Source organism: Oncorhynchus masou, chromosome 28 (genome assembly GCF_036934945.1).
Source record: "Oncorhynchus masou masou isolate Uvic2021 chromosome 28, UVic_Omas_1.1, whole genome shotgun sequence".
In the NCBI taxonomy this organism is placed as follows: Eukaryota; Metazoa; Chordata; class Actinopteri; order Salmoniformes; family Salmonidae; genus Oncorhynchus; species Oncorhynchus masou.
Genome location: NC_088239.1, coordinates 34,240,945 through 34,260,318, shown reverse-complemented (window position 1 = coordinate 34,260,318; position 19,374 = coordinate 34,240,945). Strand labels below are relative to the sequence as shown.

At 45.9% G+C, this 19,374-nt stretch overlaps 1 protein-coding gene across 4 annotated transcripts in view; it reads right to left on the bottom strand.

The window, feature by feature from the left end:
* LOC135518574 (cadherin-12-like) overlaps positions 1-19,374 on the bottom strand; it is a 126,157-nt gene that overhangs the window by 35,510 nt on the left and 71,273 nt on the right. The gene's annotated exons all lie outside the window — the stretch shown is intronic.

The following is a 19,374-nucleotide window of genomic DNA, read 5'->3' as shown; positions in this document are numbered from 1 at the left end:
TTCTACTGCTATATGGAATTGTTTTAATTAAGAAGGTCATACCAAGCATAATTTTGCTATTTGATTTTTAATCATAAAAAAAATATATATATGCAGTACCAGGCAAAAGTTTGGACACACCAACTCATTCAAGGGTTTTATTTATTTTTACTATTTTCTACACTGTTGAAAAATTGTGAAGACATGAAAACTATAAAATAACATAGTAGTAACAAAAAAAGTGTTCAACAAATTAAAATTTGTTATATTTGAGATTCTTCAAAGTAGCCACACATTCCCTTGATGACAGCTTTGCACACTCTTGGCATTTTCTCAACCAGCTTCATGAGTTAGTCACCTGTACCTTGTCAAAAGTGTGCCTTGTTAAAAGTTAATTTATGGAATTTATTTCCTTCTTAAATACGCATGAACAAATCAGTTGTGTTGTGACAAGGTGTTATACAGAAGACAGCCATATTTGATAAAAAATACCAAGTGCATATTATGGCAAGAATAGCTAAAATAAGCAAAGAGAAACAACGGTCCATCATTACTTTAAGACATGAAGGTCAGTCAAGTGAAATCGAAAAAAACATCAAGCACCATGATGAAATTGGCTCTCATGAGGACTGACATGGGAAAGGAAGACCAAGAGTTACCTCTGCTGCAAAGGATAAGTTCGTTAGAGTTAACTGCGTCTCATATTGTAGCCCAAATAAATGCTTCACGTATTTCAAGTAACAGACACATCTCAAATTCAACTGTTCAGAAGAGACTGTGTTAATCAGGCCTTCATGGTCGAATTGCTGCAAAGAAACAACTATTTTTTTTTTAAACTTAATTTAACTAGGAAAGTCAGTTAAAAACAAATTCTTATTTTACAATGACAGCCTACCTCGGCCAAACCCTCCCCTAACCTCGACAATGCTGGACCAATTGTTCATCGCTCTATGGGACTACAACAGGACACCAATAAGAATAAGAGACTTGCTTGGGCTTATAATTACGAGCAATGGACATTAGACTGGTGGAAATCTGTCCTTTGATCTGATGAGTCAAAATTTTAGGAGTAGGCAGAGTAGGTGAACAGATGATATCCGTATGTGTGGTTCCACCGTGAAGCATGGAGGAGGTTTGATGGTGTGGTGGTACTTTACTAGTGACACCGTCTGTGATTTATTTAGAATCCAAAGCACTCTTAAGCAGTATGGCTACCTCAGTATTCTACAGCAATACACCATCCCATCTGGTTTGCACTTAGTGGGGCTATAATTTGTTTTTCATCAGGACAATGGCCCAACACACCTCCAGGCTGATCTGACCTCCACAATCACCCAACCTCAACCCAGTTGAGATGGTTTGGAATGAGTTGGACCGCAGAGTGAAGTAAAAGCAGCCAACAAGTGCTCAGCATATGTGGGAACTCCAACTCCTGTTGGAAAAGCATTCCAGATGAAGCTGGTTGAGAGAATGCCAAGAGTGTGCAAAGCTATTATCAAGGCAAAGGGTGGCTACTTTGAAGAATCTAAAATCCAATATTTTGACTGGTACTGAAAATATAAAAAAAAGTATATGATGAAACATTTTATTTGGACTTACTGTTATTAGCCCGTAAAAACACGTTGAATAACAGATTCACTCCATGGAACAACAAATAGCCTGCCCCCTGAAAAAATCTAAAGTAGGGACTGGTGAACTTCACAAAATATATGTCATCTTCAGGAAGGAAAATTAAGTGGATATATTGAAGTAACATATCAAGACATCAGTCAGGAAGTTAAAGCTTGGTAGCAAATGGGTCTACCAAATGGACAATGACCCCAAGCCTACTTCCAAAGTTGTGGCAAAATGGCTTAAGGACAACAAAGTCAAGGTATTGGAGTGGCCATCACAAAGCCCTGACCTCAATCCTATAGAAAAGTTGTGGGCAGAACAGATAAAGCGTGTGTGAGCAAGGAGCCCTACAAACCTGACTCAGTTACACCAGCTCTGTCAGGAGGAATGGGCCAAAATTCACTCAACTTATTGTGGGAAGCTTGTGGAAAGCAACCTGAAACGTTTGACCCAACCACCAGCTACCATATACTAATTGAGTGTATGCAAACTTCTGACCCACTGGGATGAGATGAAAGAAATAAAAGCAGAAATAAATCACTCTCTACTATTATTCTGACATTTAACATTCTTAAAATAAAGTGGTGATCCTAACTGACCTAAAACAGGGTTTTTTGGATTAAATGTCAGGAATTGTGAAAAACTGAGATTAAATGTATTTGGCTAAGGTGTATGTACATTTCTGACTTCAACTTTCCCAAAATAAATGATCTAATGACTCTGGCTCCTGGAAAGATTGTATGCCCAATATATATATAACATTCTATTGGTTGAAAGAATTTTGTATAATTATTTATATTAACAAATGTGAAATTTTGAATCCAGTGTCATTTTGAGTGTCAATTCATACACCATGTGCCATGGAATCGGTACATTGAAAATCACTTCCCAACTATTTAGCAATTTATGTGGCACAGCTGTCAATTCTTTGGTCCTTAAATGAAACTGGTATACACATGGTTAGCAGATGTTAATGCGAGTGTAGAACCATTTTGGATTTAAGAAATGCTTGTGCTTCTAATTCCGACAATGCAGTAATATCCAACAAGTAATCTAACTAACAATTCCTAAACTACTGTCTTATACACAGTGTAAGGGGATAAAGAATATGTACATAAGGATATATGAATGAGTGATGGTACAGAGCAGCATAGGCAAGATACAGTAGATGGTATCGAGTACAGTATATACATATGAGATGAGTATGTAAACAAAGTGGCATAGTTAAAGTGGCTAGTGATACATGTATTTCATAAGGATGCAGTCGATGATATAGAGTACAGTATATACGTATGCATATGAGATGAATAATGTAGGGTAAGTAACATTATATAAGGTAGCATTGTTTAAAGTGGCTAGTGATATATTTACATCATTTCCCATCAATTCCCATTATTAAAGTGGCTGGAGTTGAGTCAGTGTCAGTGTGTTGGCAGCAGCCACTCAATGTTAGTGGTGACTGTTTAACAGTCTGATGGCCTTGAGATAGAAGCTGTTTTTCAGTCTCTCGGTCCCAGCTTTGATGCACCTGTACTGACCTCGCCTTCTGGATTATAGCGGGGTGAACAGGCAGTGGCTCGGGTGGTTGATGTCCTTGATGATCTTTATGGCCTTCCTGTAACATCGGGTGGTGTAGGTGTCCTGGAGGGCAGGTAGTTTGCCCCCGGTGATGCGTTGTGCAGACCTCACTACCCTCTGGAGAGCCTTACGGTTGAGGGCGGAGCAGTTGCCGTACCAGGCGGTGATACAGCCCGCCAGGATGCTCTCGAATGTGCATCTGTAGAAGTTTGTGAGTGCTTTTGGTGACAAGCCAAATTTCTTCAGCCTCCTGAGGTTGAAGAGGCGCTGCTGCGCCTTCTTCACGATGCTGTCTGTGTGAGTGGACCAATTTAGTTTGTCTGTGATGTGTATGCCGAGGAACTTAAAACTTGCTACTCTCTCCACTACTGTTCCATCGATGTGGATAGGGGGGTGCTCCCTCTGCTGTTTCCTGAAGTCCACAATCATCTCCTTAGTTTTGTTGACGTTGAGTGTGAGGTTATTTTCATGACACCACACTCCGAGGGCCCTCACCTCCTCCCTGTAGGCCGTCTCGTAGTTGTTGGTAATCAAGCCTACCACTGTTGTGTCGTCCGCAACCTTGATGATGGAGTTGGAGGCGTGGCCACGCAGTCGTGGGTGAACAGGGAGTACAGGAGAGGGCTCAGAACGCACCCTTGTGGGGCCCCAGTGTTGAGGATCAGCGGGGAGGAGATGTTGTTACCTACCCTCTCCACCTAGGGGCGGCCCGTCAGGAAGTCCAGTACCCAGTTGCACAGGGCGGGGTCGAGACCCAGGGTCTCGAGCTTGATGAAGAGCTTGGAGGGTACTATGGTGTTGAATGCCGAGCTGTAGTCGATGAACAGCATTCTCACATAGGTATTCCTCTTGTCCAGATGGGTTAGGGCAGTGTGCAGTGTGGTTGAGATTGCATCGTCTGTGGACCTATTTGAGCGGTAAGCAAATTGGAGTGGGTCTAGGGTGTCAGGTAGGGTGGAGGTGATATGGTCCTTGACTAGTCTCTCAAAGCACTTCATGATGACGGAAGTGAGTGCTACGGGCGGTAGTCGTTTAGCTCAGTTACCTTAGCTTTCTTGGGAACAGGAACAATGGTGGCCATCTTGAAGCATGTGGGAACAGCAGACTGGTATAGGGATTGATTGAATATGTCCGTAAACACACCAGCCAGCTGGTCTGCGCATGCTCTGAGGGCGCGGCTGGGGATGCCGTCTGGGCCTGCAGCCTTGCGAGGGTTAACACGTTTAAATGTTTTACTCACCTCGGCTGCAGTGAAGGAGAGACCGCATTTTTCTGTTGCAGGCAGTGTCAGTGGCACTGTATTGTCCTCAAAGCGGGCAAAAAAGTTATTTAGTCTGCCTGGGAGCAAGACATCCTGGTCCGTGACTGGGCTGGATTTCTTCCTATAGTCCGTGATTGACTGTAGACCCTGCCACATGCCTCTTGAATTGGGATTCTACTTTGTCTCTGTACTGACGCTTAGCTTGTTTGATAGCCTTACGGAGGGAATAGCTGCATTGTTTGTATTCAGTCATGTTACCAGACACCTTGCCCTGATTGAAAGCAGTGGTTCGCGCTTTCAGTTTCACGCGAATGCTGCCATCAATCCAAGGTTTCTGGTTAGGGAATGTTTTAATCGTTGCTATGGGAACGACATCTTCAACGCACGTTCTAATGAACTCGCACACCGAATCAGCGTATTCGTCAATGTTGTTATTTGACGCAATACGAAACATGTCCCAGTCCACGTGATGGAAGCAGTCTTGGAGTGTGGAGTCAGCTTGGTCGGACCAGCGTTGGACAGACCTCAGCGTGGGAGCTTCTTTTCTTAGCTTTTGTCTGTAGGCAGGTATCAGCAGAATGGAGTCGTGGTCAGCTTTTCCGAAAGGGGGGCGGGGCAGGGCCTTATATGCGTCGCGGAAGTTAGAGTAACAGTGATCCAAGGTTTTCCCGCCCCTGGTTGCGCAATTGATATGCTGATAAAATTTACGGAGTCTTGTTTTCAGATTAGCCTTGTTAAAATCCCCTGGGACACCTGAAAAGGTGCTGAAATACGAGACGCAAGCAAATACAACTGTGTCTCTCCTGAGCTGATCGGCGTAGGAAACTGTGGGGACCCAGTTAAAACAATGTTGCAATTTCGCTAGCAGGCTGAACCCAGTCGATACAGAAAGTTTACTAGCAAAAGCTAAAGATAGACAGAGAGAGGCAGGCAGGCGGAGTGGAGAAATTAATACAATGTGATTAAAAGAACCTGAACCAACTGTCACTGGTTTAATCCATGACAGAGAGTTGGGGGGAGTTCATTTTATTTAGAATAATCTTTTATTTTATTTTTTAACGCTGTATCACTACAACAATGCATTTCATAACAATTGGTTAAACTTGAGCTCCTGCATTTTTAAGGAAGCTCATGTCTCATTTTGGGGGAATGGGTCTCCCCATAATTCACACACTGCTCTCACCTCCCTCTCTAGATTCATGTCCATGGTCCATTTTCAGCTTTCCACATTCCTGAAGTGTTTCATTATGATAGGAATTGGTATGCAAGTTATTGTACGGTATTCTAGGCTTGCATCCCAAATGGCACACTATTCCCTATATGGTGCATGCACTGTTTGGATCAGAGCTCCATGGACCCTTGTATAGGAGGGTGCCATTTGAGACACAAACCACAGAGAACGATCTCTCTTCTCAACAGGGGAATGTGTAAAGAGGCCAGACAGACAGACAGACTTCCTCTCATGTCAGTGTTACTGCTCTTCAACATCACAACAGAGCACGCTTTGAATTCTAGACTCGCTGGCCTAGCCCTTTGATATGTAAATGTGCACCTTCGTTGCACTGGCGGTGATACCGAATGAAGGAAACCCAAGGTTTTTCTATTGAACACTATTTATGATCCAAGGGGACTTTGTTAATTTTGAATTAATTAAGGCACCGTTGTCGTAATCATTTAGGTAAACAAGCTTTGAAAATATGTTTCTAGTCTATGATAAAAATATGAATTTATAACACAGTACAAGTGACATTTGTTATACCAGCACTTAAGAAAACACCAGTACATACAGTATATTGTAAACTGTCAAATGAACTTTTTTAATCTGTATTTATGGCTTTGACTTGGGGGCTGCTTTTGGCTTCTCATTCTGATCTACCTCCCTGAGCGGGGGAACGTGTTTTATGGAGCCATTTCTCAGCCTAGCTACTCCCCGGTGCTTTATTTTGGAAGCAGAAGCAGGATGATACATTTTTAATAGGTTCTCCATTTGTTTGTATTGAGTTCAATATTAAAATAACTGATCTTTCAACAACCCCCGTTTTTTCCCCCTCTGTCTCACTTTCTTCCTCCCTCCATTTTCCTCCTTCCCTGCCTTCTCCTCCCCCCACCCCTCTAACCATCTTACAGTATGCTAACACCTTGAGGTAAATACAGTATAAACCCGTTTTCACAGAATAATTGTTGCATTATTACACTTTATCACAACACAGATCAATATCAACACACCTGTTTATGCTAGCTAAATGCAAGTATAACAACCAGACAAACAAACAACAAAACAAGCTGGAAGATGAAAGCAGGTATAAAATAGATCAATCCTCCCTGATAAATATTTCATTAGAGGCTGAGTCATAAATCCCATTTAGTATTATGTATGTGCAATGTCACTCATGAATCATTAACTTCCCTTGTCTTCACATGCAGGGCAGTCAGCACATCACAACACAATTTTTAATTCCATTCATGTGCATTGCAGTGATTTTCATAAACAACAACAGAGGAATGCAAAGGAAGTAGGGTATTTTCTGACTGCAGATCAGTGAAGCCATTGTGTATAGTAAATGGCTCAGTGGTTGAGGGCCGGTCCAATAGCTCTGTTTGGAGCTACAGTATGGGGGTGATTTTCACAGGGTCATCTCAGCCATTGATTGACTGACAGCTCGACCCATCATGGGGATGTCCAACTAGCATTAGGCCTCCATCTCCCCCCATGACATCACCGGTCAATTGAGCATGGAACACAATGAGGAGACCATCAGCATCATCTAGGTCCCGGGAGAGTGCCGCATTGAATTTGGTGGCCTCACTGCAGAGATAGAGAAGAGGATGCACACTTTATTGTCCTCCATCAGTCACACTGTTCAGTGTCCTTGGCTCTCTCACACACCGCTCTCTCACAGTGATTTGGTGTCGGTCTGAGACTGACTCCCTTTATAGTACACTACTATTGACCACGACCCATAGGCTATAGTAGTGGAGTGACTTCTCACACTACATACCTGGCACTCTAATAGGACAGGGTTTAGCCCCGAGATGAGCCCTGGCACACAGCTCTAATCTATTACACCCCCACATCCACACGCCTCCAGGCCGCCAGAGAGAAACCACAACTCCATACTGAGTGGCTCTTAGCCTTCTTTATTTACCTTTTTCAATCTCTTTCTCTTCCTCTCTCTTTTTTCATAGTATTATTTCTATATACCCCTCTCTCTCTCTATTTCACTTTCTTTTCCCTCTCTTTGATACAAAAAACTAAAACACCACACACACACGTGTACACAAACACACACACTTTCAAAGCGTGATGAAGGTGTTGTTCTGCGTTGGGCCACCTGTTAATCCTGCTGATCTGTGGCATATTCTTTGCCTTCCTCCATGGGTGCCTTGCACACCAGGGCCCAAAATAACTCCACTAACCTCCTGGTATAATATCCAGCTCAAACCACAGATGTTTGTTGTAAGACTGTTCTCTCCATTTCAGCACGGTATGTGCTCTATCTGATAGTGTTACACTGTATCCAGACAGGGAGACTGCATTCAAATGAACAGAATAAATGCAAATTAGATTTTCATAACTTTGGGGTTTAGTTCGCTTTTGTACTTTCAAAGGACTTTAATCTTCATTGAATAAATATTGAAACGCTCACTGGAAACCATTGATTCTTAAGTGCCCAATGGGTGGCACTGTGTCCACTTGTATCTAATATTTCCACTTACTTCAGGTTTTGTTTGACAAGCAGAAATCCAGGCTCAAACTTTTCACTACTCCACTGAAGACGTTGCAGCTGTCTTTGCACTTAGCTCTCCTCAAACATCATCTGACCATTACCTTTTTCAGAGTCCAGTAATAACTCATCAGGACCAAAGGAGCGGTAATGGTTTAGAGGCTCTCCGATGATTTAATGTTCATACAGCCCACTAATGGCATTTGTGATAGAGAAATGAGACTGCTGACAGTGTCTGGCTTTGGCAAAATTAAGTGTTAAATTGATGACTACAGACCGGGTTGAAAAGGTCCACTAGACTAGCTGAACACTGACAATGGTTCTGACTTTGAAAAGTAAAATTGTTAGAGAGGCCAAGTTGGGGAGGAAAAATTACAGTTTGTCCTTCAATACTGCTGTATGACGGTTCATTTTGCTTTGTGTTTTGCGATTGGAAATGGTGTTCCTTTTTTTAATTGCACTGTAGCTAAATGCATCTCTCTTTGGTGATGTAATGTTATTGTTATAGTGTACATTTGGAATATGTGATAATATTAAAGGAGATAAACTAGCACCTCACATTTATTTGTGAACATGGACCCTGTACCGTATTCAAATATAAATCATATACAGTGCCTTTTAAAAGTATTCATCCCCCTTGGCTTTTTTCCTATTTTATTGCATTACAACCTGTAATTTAAATGTAATTTTATTTGGATTTCACATAATGGACATACACAAAATAGTTCGAATTGGAGAAGTGAAATGAAAAGAATAACATGTTTTTTAAAAATGTGAAAGTGGTGCGTGCATATGTATTCACCTCACCCCCTTTGCTATCAAATCCCGAAATAAGATCTGGTGCAACCAATTACTTTCAGAAGTTATATCATTTGTTAAATAAAGTCCACCTGTGTGCAATCTAAGTCTCACATGATCTGTCACGTGATCTCAGCATATATACACCTGTTTTGAAAGCACACAGAGTCTGCAACACCACTAAGCAAGGGGCACCGCCAAGCAAGCGGCACCATGAAGACCAAGGAGCTCTCCAAACAGGTCATGGACAAAGTTGTGGAGAAGTACAGATTAGGGTTGGGTTATAAAAAAATAACAGAAACTTTGAACATCCAAAGGAGCACAAATAAATCCATGATTAAAAAATGGAAAGAAAATGGCACCACAACAAACAGAGAGAGGCAACAAAGAGACCAAATAACTCTGATCTCTGAAGGAGCTGCAAAGCTCTGTCCATAGGACCACTTTAAGCCATACACTCCATAGAGCTTGGCTTGCGGAAGAGTGGCCAGAAAAAAGCCATTGCTTCAAGAAAAAATGAGCAAACACATTTGGTGTTCGCCAAAAGGTATGTGGCAGACTCCCCAAACATATGGAAGAAGGTACTCTGGTCAGATGAGACTAAAATTGAGCTTTTTGGCCATCAAGGAAACCGCTACGTCTGGCGCAAACCCAACACCTCTCATTACCCCGAGAACAGCATCTCCACAGTGAAGCATGGTGGTGGCAGCATCATGCTGTTGAGATGGTTTTCATCGGCAGGGACTGGGAAATTGGTCAGAATTGAAGGAACGATGGACGGCGCTAAATACAGGGAAATTCTTGAGGGAAACCTGTTTCAGTCTTCCAGAGATTTGAGACTGGTACGGAGGTTCACATTCCAGCAGGACATTGGCCCTAAGCATACTGTTAAAGCAACACTCGGGTGGTTTAAGGGGAAACATTTAAATGTCTTGGAATGGCCTAGTCAAAGCCTAGACCTCAATCCAATTGAGAATCTGTGGTATGACTTAAAGATTGTTGTACAACAGCGGAACCCATCCAACTTGAAGAAGCTGGAGAAGTTTTGCCTTGTAGAATGGGAAAAAATCCCAGAGGCTAGATGTGCCAAGCTTATAGAGACATACCCCAAGAGACTTGCAGCTGAAATTCATGCAAAAGGTGGCTCTACAAAGTATTGACTTTGGGGGGGTGAATAGTTATGCACACTCAAGTTCAGTTTTTCTGTCTTATTTCTTATTTGTTTCACAATAAAAAATATTTTGAATTTTCAAAGTAGTAGGCACGTTGTGTAAATCAAATAATAAAAACCACCCAAACATCTATTTTAATTCCAGGTTGTAAGGCAACAAAATAAGAACAATGCCAAGGGGGTGAATACTGTCGAAAGCCACTGTACAGTATATCACACATTTCTTTTCATTGAACTTTACTAGCTTGGTATTCGTCTCATCATGCTGTACTTCTGGTTGGCATGCGGGATAAAGTCTTTCTAAATGAGAGACAAAATGAATCCTGTACAGTATTTAACTGGATCCCCTGGACAGGAGCCAACAAGGGTTACGCCAAACATGTTGCCACTAAACAATATCATTACTTTAGGCTTAGTACATTTCAGCAGACCAGTCATTTTTTAAAGGAATCTTTTAGAGAAAGTGACTAAAGCAGACAAATCCACCACAAACACATTTTTTTCTGACTAAAAGCCTCTTACAAGCACAAGCCCCGGATCTACTGTATGGGCAATTAGTTATCTCCCTCTGTTGTTCATTCTCAGTTTGGGCAAGTGTGTAACTTGTTCGTATGTGTGTGTGCGTGCGTGTGTCACTGCATGTGTGTGATTGTGCTCATGCATATTCAGGCAAGTGTGTGTGTCTCTCAGCATGTGAATTTGCATGCCTCCCTTGGTAGGACTGAGGATTCCTCTACAGTGACCTCTGTCTATTGTCTCTGGTAATCTTTTCTTCTGCAAAGGGGATGACTAACCCCCAATGTGTACGTCCCCACCCTCCAAGCCTCGCTCTGCATGTTTTTGTATGGGCAGACGAGGCACCAGATGATTATCCCCTGAAGCCATTACCATGCCTGATCCTCTTATCGGCAACAAACCTGAGTAGGGGTCTGCCAAACTGTGTAGAGCTGCTGCTGCTTCCCCCTGCCCTCTCCTCCTCTCACCACTGATGCTCAACGCAGGGGCGAGGAGAGAAGACAGAGATCAAGATAGAGAGAAAGAGAGAGGGAGTAGATAGAGAGCCAGGGTGAGAGAGGAAGAGATTCAAATAGGGGCCTGTTTGCACACACCACTCTAGAGACGGGGGCAGCGATCCATTCTAAGGCTGTCTGTAGGCGGCTCAGCATTCTGAGAACACGGTCAAGAACTCATAATGACTTCATCTCCAACCTCCTATCTTTCCCCTTTTCACACCCATCTACTCATACCCCACTGCGTCCAAGACATGGGTCGAAGAACATGTTGTTTAGAAAACTACGCTGTGGGGGCAGCCAGTGTGAGTGGCTCAACGATCTTCCCCATGGACAAAGGCTTTGTGCAGTCACCTCCCAGCGAGGGGAATACATCACACTGTTCCGTTGTTGTGATGGCACCATATCAAACACAGGAGGTAAAAAACAATAAAGGAGTGAAAGGATTGAAAGGCATCCCTGGCCCATCCATCTGCAGTATTTACGATGTAAACAAATACATGTCCTCATTTACATCATAATCATAATCTGGGCCTGTCTTCTTTTCTAATCCATTGTTCACAACTGGAGAAGGTCAGATTTGATGATCTATAGCTATGATCCACTCGGAAGCAGATCATATGTATAAACACACACAAACGTACATACATATCAGCACACAAGCATAAGCGCAGCCAAGCACATATGGCACAGAATCCAAATATGTATTCTCTACAACCATATTTTCCTGCATAGTTCTAAGGATAAACGGAGTATATTCATATACATTTGTATATGTGGGAGGATGGACGTTTTTTTTTTCAACCAGAGAAACAATTGAAGAGTGTGTGGAGAGTGTGAGAAGAGTGTGTGGTTCTATGTTTGGTTGGTCAGGGTGTGATCTGAGTGGGCATTCTATGTTGGATGTCTTTTTTTGTTTGTCTATTTCTATGTCTGGCCTGATATGGTTCTCAATCAGAGGCAGGTGTTAGTCATTGTCTCTGATTGGGAACCATATTTAGGTAGCCTGGGTTTCACTGTGTGTTTGTGTGTGATTATTCCTGTCTCTGTGTTTTGCACCAGATAGGGCTGTTTTCGGTTTTCGCACGTTTGTCATTTTGTTAGTTTATCGTGTATAGTTTCTTTAATTAAATAAAATTAATAACAACCACACTGCATTTTGGTCCACTCATCCTTCCCACAACGAAAGCAGTGACAGTATCACCCACCACTACAGGACCAAGCGGCGTGGTCACAGGCAAAAGAAACAACAGGAGCAACATAAAGAGGAATGGACATGGGAGGACGAATTGTTTGGAGAAGGACTCTGGGATCTGCCTGGAGAATATCGCCGTCCCAAAGAAGAACTGGAGGCGGTGAGAGCTGAGAGGCGCTGGTATGAGGAGAAGCAACAGCGGTAGCAGGAGCAACAATGTCGGGACGACACTACTTGGGAGGAAATAGACAGGTGGGCGGTCGACCCAGGGAGAGTGCCGGAGCCCGCCTGGGATTCACTGGAGCAGTGCGAAGAGGGTTATAGGAGAATGAAGATGGCGAAGCAAGCATGGCGGCGCGGAAGGAAGCCCGAGAGTCAGCCCCAAAAATGTCTTGGGGGGGGGCTCACAGGGAGTAGGGATACGCCAGGTAGGAGACCTGTGCAAACTTCCTGTGCTTACCGGGGGGCTACAGAGACCGGGCAGGCACCGTGTTATGCTGTGGAGCGCACGGTGTCTCCAGTGCGGGTGCATGGCTCAGTGGGTCCTGTGTGGCTCAGTCGGTAGAGCATACGCCAGCTCCTCCCGCTGGGTATTGGTCTTGGGCTGGACAAAAGCGTCTGCTAAATGGGATATATTATTATTTATTATATTATACCAGGGCATCAAGCCAGGTAAGGTTGGGCAGGCTCGGTGCTCAAGAGCTCCAGTGCGCCTGCACAGTCCGGTCTATCCAGTGCCACCTCCACACATCAGTCCTCCGGTGGCAGCTCTCTGCACCAGGCTTCCTGTGCGTGTCGTCGGCCCAGTACCACCAGTGCGAGCACCACGCATCAGGCCTACAGTGCGCCTCGCCTCTCCAGTGATACCGGAGCGTTTCTCCTCTCCTGCGCTGTCGGAGTCTCCCGCCTGTTCAGCACTGCCCGAGCCTTCCTCCTCTCCAGCACTGCCGGAGCCTCTCGCCTCTCCAGCGCTGCCGGAGACTTTCTCCTCTCCTGCGCTGCCGGAGTCTCCCGCCTGTTCAGCGCAGCCAGAGCCTTCCTCCTTTCCTGCGCTGCTGGAGTCTCCCGCCTGTTTAGCGCTGCCAGAGCCTTCCGCCTCTACAGCGTTGCCGGAGTCTCCTGCTTGTTTAGCGCTGCCAGCCTGCATGGAGCAGCCAGAGCTGCCAGTCTGCATGAAGCAGCCAGAGCTGCCAGTCTGCATGAAGCAGCCAGAGCTGCCAGTCTGCATGGGGCTGCCAGTCTGCATGGGGCTGCCAGTCTGCATGGAGCTGCCAGTCTGCAAGGAGCTGCCAGTCTGCAAGGAGCTGCCAGTCTGCAAGGAGATGCCAGTCTGCAAGGAGCTGTCAGAGCTGCCAGTCTGCATGGAGCAGTCAGAGCCGCCAGTCAGCATGGAGCAGCCAGAGCCGCCAGTCAGCATGAAGCAGCCAGAGCCGCTAGTCAGTATGGAGCAGCCAGAGCCGTCAGTCTGCCAGGATCCGCCAGTCAGCCAGACTCTTCCAGATCTGCCAGTCAGCCAGACTCTTCCAGATCTGCCAATCTGCCAGACGCTTCCAGATCCGCCAGTCAGCCAGACTCTTCCAGATCCGCCAGTCAGCCAGACTCTTCCAGATCCGCCAGTCAGCCAGACTCTTCCACATCCGCCAGTCAACTAGACTCTTCCAGATCTGCCAGTCAGCCAGACCCTTCCAGATCTGCCAGTCAGCCAGACCCTTCCAGATCTGCCAGTCAGCCAGACCCTTCCAGATCTGCCAGTCAGCCAGACCCTTCCAGATCCACCAGTCAGCAGACTCTTCCAGATCTGCCAGTCAGCCAGACTCTTCCAGATCCGCCAGACTCTTCTGTCAACTAGACTCTTCCAGATCAGTCAGCCAGACTCTTCCAGATCTGCCAGTCTGCCCGACTCTTCCAGATCCGCCAGTCTGCCCGACTCTTCCAGATCCGCCAGTCTGCCCGACTCTTCCAGATCCGCCAGTATGCCAGACTCTTCCAGATCCACCAGTCAGCAAGACTCTTCCAGATCCGCCAGTCAGCCAGGATCTGCCAGAGCCTTCCTCTTCTCCTGTGCTGCCGGAGTCTCCCGCCTGTCCGGCACTGCTGCCGGAGTCTCCCGCCTGTACGGTGCTGCTGCCGGAGTCTGAAGAGCCCCTCTGTCCCGAGCTGCCCCTCTGTCCCGAGCTGCCCCTCTGTCCCGTGTTATTAAGTAGGGTTGCCGTGGCTAGGAGGTCACGGAAGCGGACAAGGTGGGGGAAGACTACGGTGAAGTGGGGGCCACGTCCAGCACCAGAGCCGCGACCGCGGACAGATGCCCACCCAGACCCTCCCCGATAGGTTCAGGTTTTGCGGCCGGAGTCCGCACCTTGGGAGGGGGGGGGGGTACTGTCATACCCTGACCATAGTTTACTTTGTATGTTTCTATGTTTGGTTGGTCAGGGTGTGATCTGAGTGGACATTCTATGTTGAATGTCTTGTTTGTCTATTTCTATGTCTGGCCTGATATGGTTCTCAATCAGAGGCAGGTGTTAGTCATTGTCTCTGATTGGGAAACATATTTAGGTAGCCTGGGTTTCACTGTGTGTTTGTGGGTGATTGTTCCTGTCTCTGTGTTTTGCACCAGATAGGGCTGTTTTGGTTTTCGCACGTTTGTTATTTTGTTAGTTTATCGTGTATAGTTTCTTTAATTAAATAAAATGAATAACAACCACGCTGCATTTTGGTCCGCTCCTCCTTCCCACAACGAAAGCCGTGACAGTGATTCCCCAAAGTATCATATTCAGTCACTTTTTCATACATCCCCTGAAAGGCACAGAAACAGAACAGAAGAACCTATTAATGATACCATGTTGTCATGTCTGCACCGGTTTAGCTACTTTTATGCTTTTGAACTTGATTCAAAAATATGTATTTTCCACACTAATAAGTTTTGAACACAACTTTTTGGATATTTTGTCCTTCAAACTATTGGCCTCAAAAGGTGCATTTTCACATTTATACATAAACAACCACTATTGTGCTACAAGGGAAATGCCTCTGAAATACTACAACAGGAGAGCTTCTGTGAAAATGCACAGTGCTCACATAAGAGCTTTGCCTGTAAATGGAGCAACTGCACATTTTAGTTTTTGAAAGCACCTGGTTGGGTGGCGTTGACGAATCTTGTTATATTTAACTCTGACACAAAGGTAGAAGATTTATGTAATTATTCTCTCTTTCGCTCATTCATGCATCATACATCTTTTTTAATCAAGGGAGGGAAACCATCTTTCCAGGAAAAACCTAAATAATCTATTTGAGCCATTAATATCCAACAGCCGAGACTATCTTGAAAAGTAATGGATGCATCCCTATGTGACACCCTACTCCCCATAGGGCTCTGCTTAAAAGTAGTGTGATGTGTACGGAATAGAGTGCCATTTGGAACTCAGCCAATGTCTCCTTCTGACATTCATCTTTTTCTCCTTTGCATTTTGAAGATATCCTCAAACATGTCGGCGTTGTATTATGCAAAGTTATCTTTTCTCTGGCAGTTTTACTCTGTTTCCCGTGTTATACCACTCACCGCGCTGCCAACAAATAGCATTTAAAATCACTACTGGGGTTTTAACTGCCTCAAACACCACCACCTAAAACTTGCCAGAGGGGAACTCAAGAGTACTGTGCGTAGTGAATGCATGTGAGTCAGTGTGAGTTGGAAGTGGGAACATGATGGCTCTAAGCAAGTTCTTGTTTGTTTTGATGGGGGCTAATATAAGCCTAGTCAATGTGTACAAAAGTAAAATCAGGTTCAGTATCCAAAAGGTATTTGCCTATTCTGGCAGGTCAACATGCCTTGAGCATATTTATTCATTTTGCAAAGTGACCATATGACATTTTAAAACAATCTTTCCATGTCAGGTTGAGAATATTTATAGCAGTGGCACTTAAGATTTAATCTCAGAGCAACTGTCCGTACTGTAATGAACAACACCAAAGCAAGAAACTACCAGCAAAAACTATAGAAATGAATCTGTGAGTCTGTTTCCCTAATAGCACCATATCCCCTATAGAATACACTATTTTTAATCAGGGCCCATAGGGCTCTGGTTAAAATGTGTGTAATATATAAGGATTAGGGTGCCATTTCAGACAGAACAGGCTACACATTAGTCTATATTTTTTTTTAAAGGCTTGTCATATAGGTTCCATTTACCAATACAGACTAATGGGCATATACATTTTAGATTTAATTGACAGCAATAATAAAACAACTTTACAATAATAGTACTATATCAACATCTTAGCCAAACACCTGGTACCATTTCTACAAAGCTTGAAATGACTAGTCAGCAGTATTGCTGACCTCATGAAAACATATGGGACCCTTAATCCATGATATTGTCCTTAACAATGTCCTAATAAAAGGCATTATGTGGGTAGACTGTATAGCCAATCCCCTAGAGCAGGGCTCTCCAACCCTCTTCCTGAAGATCTATCGTCCTGTAGGTTTTCACTCTGACCCTTATCTAGCCCATTTGATTCTAATAATTAGCAGATTGATATGCTTAACCAGGTTAGTTACAACTGGGGTTGGAGCAAAAACCTATAGGATAGGTCTCCACGAACAGGGTTGGAGACCCATGCCATAGAGGCCTGATACTAAAAAGCTTATGCAACTGAAGCAGTGGAGGCTGGTGAGGGGAGGACAGCTCATAATAGTAACTGAAATGGAATGATTGGTACGATATCAATATGGACAATTGTCACACCCTGACCTGAGTATTCTTTGTTTTCTTGATTGTTTTGGTTAGGTCAGGTTGTGACATGGGTGATGTATTTGTTTTTGTACTGTCTAAGGTTTTTTGTAGGTTTATGGGGTTGTTTACCATCTAGGTGTTTATATATGTCTATGGTTGCCTAGATTGGTTCTCAATTAGAGGCAGGTGTTTATCGTTGTCTCTGATTGGGAACCATATTTAGGCAGCCATCTTCTTTGGGTATTTCGTGGGTTATTGTCTATGTCTAGTTGCCTGTGTCTGAACTTTTGTATGATAGCGTCACGTTCATTTTGTTATTTAGTATAGTTTGTTTAGTGTCTATCTTTATTAAAAGTATAATGTATTCACATCACGCTGCGCCTTGGTCTTCTCACTACGACGAACATGACAGAATAACCCACCATAAAATGACCAAGCAGCGTGATTGGGAGGAACAGCGCTAAATGGAGAAATGGACCCGGGAGAAGTACGAATGGGGAACAACCTGGGAGGAGATTGAGAGTTGGTCGGTCGATCCAGGGAGAGTGCCAGAGCCTACATGGGATTCTTTGGAAGAGTGCGAGGAGGGATACAGGAGAATGGAGGAACGGCGAAGATATAAGGGTACACGGCTAGCACGGAAGCCCGAGAGGCAGCCCAAATAAATAAAAATTTCGGGGGGGCAGGAGGACTTTGGCTAAGTCAGGTAGGAGACCTGAGCCAACTCCTCGTGCTTACCGTGGGGAGCGTGTAACTGGTCAGCCACCGTGTTATGCAGAGATGCGCACGGTGTCTCCAGTGCGCATTTCTAGCCCAGTGCGCTATAATTCAGCTCCTCGCATGGGTCAGGCTAGAATGAGCATCCTGCCAGGATGGGTTGTGTCAGCTTTACACTCCAGACCTCCAGTACGCCTCCACAGCCCAGTACATCCTGAGTCCCAGCCAAGTACCACCAATGCCAACACACCGCACCAGGCTTCCTGTGCATCTCCAGAGTCCTGTATGCCCTGTTCCTCATCCCCGCACTCGCCCTGAGGTGCGTGTCTCCAGCCCGGTACCACCAGTGCCGGCACCACGCACCAGGCCACCAGTGCACCTCCAGGGTCCAGTACTCCCTGTTCCTGCTCCTCGCACTCGCCCTGAGGTGCGTGTCCCCAGCCCGGTACCACCAGTGCCGGCACCACGCACCAGGCCTATAGTGCGCCTCGGCAGTCCAGTACGCCCTGTTCCTTCTCCCCGCACTCGCCCTGAGGTGCGTGTCTCCAGCCCGGTACCACCAGTGCCCGGCACCACGCACCAAGGCCAGCAGTGCGCCTCCAGGGTCCAGTACGCCCTGTTCCTCCTCCCCACACTCGCCCTGAGGTGCGTGTCTCCAGCCCAGTATCACCAGTGCCGGCACCACGCACCAGGCCATTAGTGCGCCTCCAGGGTCCAGTACGCCCTGTTCCTCCTCCCCACACTCGCCCTGAGGTGCGTGTCCTCGGCCCAGTACCACCAATGCCGGCACCACGCACCAGGCCTATAGTGCGCCTCGGCAGTCCAGAGCGTCCGGCAACAGTACCCAGTCCAGAGCGTCCGGCTACAGTCCCCAGTCCAGAGCGTCCGGCAACAGTACCCAGTCCAGAGCGTCCGGCAACAGTACCAAGTCCAGATCGTCCGGCAACAGTACCCAGTCCAGAGCGTCCTACGACGGGCCGCAGACCAGAACCTCCCACGACGGGCCGCAGACCGGAACCTCCTACGATGGGCTGCAGACCGGAACCTCCTATGGCGGGCCGCAGACCGGAACCTCCTACGACGGGCCGCAGACCGGAACCTCCTACGACGGGCCGCAGTCCGGAACCTACCATGACGGGTCACAGACCGGAACCTACCACAACGGGTCACAGTCCGGATCCGCCAGAGTCTCCCTCCTGTCTGGAGCCACCAGAGCTGTCAGCCGGCCAGAGCCGTCAGCCAGCCAGGAGCCACCAGAGCCGTCAGCCAGCCAGGAGCTGCCGATGCCACCTGTCACGCCGGCGATGCTGGAATCTCCCTCCTGTCAGGAGCTGCCAGAGCAGCTCCTCAGTCCGGTGACGCCCTCTACGATGATCTTCAGTCTGGGGCACACTCCGATGGTCCCCGCTCCAGAGGCGCCACCTAAAGTGTGCCAAGACTGAGGTAGAGCGGGGTCCACGTCCTGCACCCCAGCCGCCGCCGTGAAAAAGGCCCACCCGGACCCTTCCCTTTAGATTAGGTTTCGCAGCCGGAGTCCGCACCTTTCTGGGGGGGTACTGTCACGCCCTGACCTGAGTATTCTTTGTTTTCTTGATT